This window comes from Lactuca serriola, chromosome 9, assembly GCF_051521515.1.
Source record: "Lactuca serriola cultivar US96UC23 chromosome 9, Lser_US96UC23_V15, whole genome shotgun sequence".
NCBI classification, from domain to species: Eukaryota; Viridiplantae; Streptophyta; class Magnoliopsida; order Asterales; family Asteraceae; genus Lactuca; species Lactuca serriola.
The window spans coordinates 164,866,240-164,870,866 of record NC_136416.1 but is presented as its reverse complement, the minus strand read 5'-3'; the positions used below and the strand labels follow the sequence as shown (position 1 = coordinate 164,870,866).

At 37.6% G+C, this 4,627-nt stretch overlaps 1 non-coding gene across 1 annotated transcript; it reads right to left on the bottom strand.

The window, feature by feature from the left end:
- Nucleotides 1–3,500: 3,500 nt before the first annotated feature.
- On the bottom strand, nucleotides 3,501–3,607 carry LOC145077313 (small nucleolar RNA R71). Its single transcript, XR_013693094.1, has one exon. It is a non-coding gene; the product is annotated as a small nucleolar RNA R71 (small nucleolar RNA).
- Nucleotides 3,608–4,627: the final 1,020 nt, after the last annotated feature.

Sequence of the window (4,627 nt, the reverse complement as noted above, 5' to 3'; positions counted from 1 at the left end):
CATTGTTATTGTTATTATTTTTCATTATTCAAGTACTAAAACGTAGTTTTTTTAAGTTCGTTTTTTTAACATATTTATCATGCGTACAAACATACATTATTGTATTATATTGACATACACCCATATAACACCCGAAGAGAAAAAACAAATTCGAAAAAACTTTGTTTAACACATGCATAATTAAAAATGATATTAATAGAATAAGTGAAAGAAAGGCTATGTGTGTATGTGTATGTATATGTACATGTGTATATGTATGTGTGTATGTGTGTATGTATATGTGTGTGTGTCTAGGAGTATATGTATATGTGTATGTGTGTAAGCTTATTTGTGTATATATATGTGTGTACAAAACAAACATAAATTTTTCATTTTTAATTCATCAAATCACATAGTATTTGTCCAAAAAACCATCATCGTAAAAAATTATCATAATCATCATAAGTACAATAACAGTCATTAATGAGAAAAATCATCAGGGGGTAATGTTGTGTAATCAAGTCGAGCCCTTCCCTTTCGAACCGGAAGTACCTGAAAAATGGGCAAACCACAAAACCGTAAGCACAAAGCTTTAGTGAATTCCCCAGAATACCACATACCATACATACATTGTCATTGGCTACCCCCTTGGTCTTGCATACAATTGTCATGGGCTACCTCCATAGTCTTTTATACCATTGTCATGGGCTAACCTATCGTCTTCCCTCGCATTGCCTTGCTACCCCATCTTATATCCTAATAAAAGAGTACCTAGACGCCACGTGGCAGTCGCTGAGCACCACCTATCAGATTTTCCCACTCAAACAAGCTATGTGAATTTTCGAGATTACCCTTGAGATCGATAATATTTATTGCCCCTTTTTTTAGCAGTTTCACAATTAATGTTTAACTGTGATACTTAAATTTAAGGATGTCAAAATATGCATACATATCACTACTGTAATAAAGCAAGATACATTCAAATCATTTCAAAATCCGCTCAAATCTGTGACCTACATTCAATATTTTAGAATAAATAACATTAAATATGGCATTTTTATCAGTATAATATGATCAACTATCCTAATCTTTCAAATTTGAATAAATGCATACCGATTTGTTTCATTTATCACCTTTTTTTCTCTATTATAAAATCTACATAAAAAGAATTTGATATGTGCATATTTAGTGTGTATTTAGTATAGTTTTTTATTCATATATTGGCTAAATTATCACATATTAAGGACAAAAGGTACTTAAAAGTGTTAAATTGTGTTTTTCAGTCCAAAGATGAAGCTCGGAAGCGAAAGGAAGCAAGAGAAGCGGCTGAGAGCTCAAGAGTGGAAAGAAGAAAGAAAACAGCCAAAATAAGGCTTCTACTCGTCGAGTTATCTTTTGACTCGACGAGTCCGGTCGCGGATTCAGAAGGATAAGCATTCGGAAGTCAAGACAGTTATCAGGTTACGACTAATGTGAGAGGGACTCGACGAGTCGCCATATGACTCGACGAGTCGAACCGCTTATTTAAAGATAATTCCACAGATCGGAAAGAGGGAATTCTGGAAAGTTTCAGAGGCCTTAAGCTGCGAATCAGAAGCCAGAAGAACCCTAGAAGTCGACCAAAGAAGCTAGATCCAATTCCGGGAGTAATTAAGGCGTAATTTCCTCATTCTACTTAATTCTTTTGTTTTGTCAATATGATTAAGCAACTTGAACTTATTTGTTTGCTGTTATTCACCTTAGTTATGAACTAATTTCTTTATACTTCTGTTTGGGGATACAAAGTTGACAATATGGTTTGATTGATTGGTAGGATTAATTCTAAGTTGGTGATTAATTGTTATATTAGCTTGCTAAAGAACCTTGTGTATGAATGATAATTTATTTTCTGTTAATAGGAAGATAGTTAATTAGCATGAACATCTATTAATTATCAACCTCGTATGATAAGTGACCACTAAATCATATGTCTAGGATTAATGAATATGAAACTAGGATTAACAAGTAAAATTGAGTAAATTCATGTGCGAGCTTGTAAGATGACTATTGAACAAGAGGTTAATTAAAAATAAAAGTTTAATTAGCTATTGCAAGTCTAACTTAACCCAAATAGTTAATCTAGTAAATATAATTAAGTTAAGCAATTGGCCACTGTTTGAATTAGTCTATTTGCTAAGGATTAGGATAGTGAACACAACTTAATCACTTGAATCGGTAACCAACGAAAGAATTAATCCATTGCACTATTACCTTAAAAGCAACCATAAAGTTAACCGAGTTGAACTAAACAGAAGTTTCTTTCCAATTATTGAATCTAGATAATTTGTTCTTTTCTAGCCTTGCATTAGTTTTCTTTAATAAGTTTCTAGTCTTGTAAAACTAGAGAAAAACCCTTATTTGCTAAAGTAATTTAGATAGAATTAGTTTTTAATTTAATTTGCCGTTCCCTGTGTTCGATACCCTACTTGCTTGAACTATACCACAATTGATAGGTTCACTGCCTTTTGTGTGTTATTTGATAATTAAAGTAGGATTAAAACTAAGTGAGTTTTACACACATCAAGTTTTTGGCGCCGTTGCCGGGGACGGTTCTAAAATTAGCATTAAATTCTAATTCAATCGACCCTTTGTGTAAGATTCATCTTACGCAAAGTTAATTTCTGCTCAATTTTTGTTTAAGTAAAAAAAAAAAAAAAAAAAAAAAAAAAAAAAAAAAAAAAAAATTTCTTTTTCACGCGTTCTGATTTTTACGTGAACTCGCCGAGTGCATTCGCCCCGACTCGGCGAGTCTGCGCTGAATCAGATTAAATTTTTGTTCTTTTTTACGCGTTCTTTTTTTTGTTTTAAAGTGCAGTTAGTTCATGACCCGAGGATCCTCTACACCTCTAATTCCTCCTCTTGAAGATCCGGAAACCGCATTAAGAAGAAACAAGGGCAAAACCGTTGGAGAAACCACCTCTTCAAAGAACTCACCACTCAAAAACTTCAAATCCGTGTTTGGCAAGAAGAGGAGCAGCAAAGCAGGAGCATCCAGTGCATCGTTGTCAACCGAAAATCCGATCCCGAAAGACACCGAATACGAGACCGAAGAAGAAAGCGAGCACACATCCGATATTGAAGAAGACTTAGCCACCGCAATGGCTAATATTGACGAGATCCCCATGGGGGAGTGGAAGAAAAGGATGCGTGATGACACCGGCCCGGGACTTGTGCAACCCGCAATCCCCGCTACCGCTACGTTCGAACTAAAGGGCCATATTCTCGCTCAACTCAAGGAGATACCATTTCACGGGAGAGATCATGAAGACGCCTATAAGCACTTAGATGAAGTAAATGACGTGGCGGATTACTTCAATGTACCTAATGTGCCCCGCGAGGTCCAGCTACTACGCATGCTTCCTGTCACGTTCAAAGGAGCTGCAAAGGATTGGTTGAAGTCACTCCCTCCCGGATCAGTTACTACATGGGCAAAAATGAAAGAAGAGTTCATAGACCATTTCTGCCCACCTTCCAAGATAGCCAAATTAAAGAAAGCCATTGCCAACTTCGAGCAACAACCCGGAGAATCTCTTTATGAAGCTTGGGAAAGGTACAAGAGCCTGCTTAGAAATTGCCCACACCATGATCTAAATAGCCAACAGGAGGTCTCCATCTTTTATGATGGAGTAAATGTCACCACAAGGCAACTACTCGATTCACAAGGCCCGCTCACCCGAAAGCCACCTCCGGAAATAAAGGAATTGATTGAAGAATTCTCTAAGCACTCTAGAGAATACCACAACCCGAGGAATGAAGTGAGTCGTGGAGCAGTAAATTCGGTAAACGATGGTATGGCGGCGATAATAGCGAAACTCGATAGCCTAGACCGAAGAATGACGAAAATGGATCAAACGATCCATGCTATTAGGGTAGGATGCGAAAATTGTGGCGGCCCCCATCTTACAAAGGATTGTGATCGAGACGAGAATGGAAATAAAAAGGCTCAAGTATTTTACTCTAGCGGCGATAGATATGATGAAGACTGGAGGAAACCGAAGAAGGATTGGCTCCCATACGAAGAGTACAGAAAGGCTAAGGAAGAAAAATATAAGCAGAGGGAGAGGGGTTATTATCAAAAGGAGGAACCGGTGACGGACAAGAAGACGAACTTAGAAGACATACTTACAAAATTCATAAGCGCGTCCGAGAAAAGGCATAATGATCATGATGTGGCAATGCAGGAAACCAGAAACATATTGAAGAATCAGCAAGCTTCTATTCTCAACATAGAGAAACAACTGGGCCAACTTGCACATCAAGTAAACGAAAGAAGACCGGGTCAACTTCCGAGCAACACCCAACCCAATCCAAGGAACGAGAACGTGAGCGTTATAACCTCCTGCGGTGAAGAAGAAGTGGCTGAAACACTAAGGGTTTCCAAAGGGAAGGCAGAAAAGGAAGAAGAACCAGAACGAGAAGAACTCGATCCGACTCGCCGAGTCACCAAAATGGACTCGACGAGTCCAGTCGGGAAGGATAAAAAAGCAAGTTTTCTGAAGACATATAACCCTCCTTTGCCATACCCATCCAGAGCCATTCCTTCAGAAAAAGTTCAAGCCTATAGAACCTTCATGGAGCATGTTAAAGCCTTACAAGTCAATATGCCATT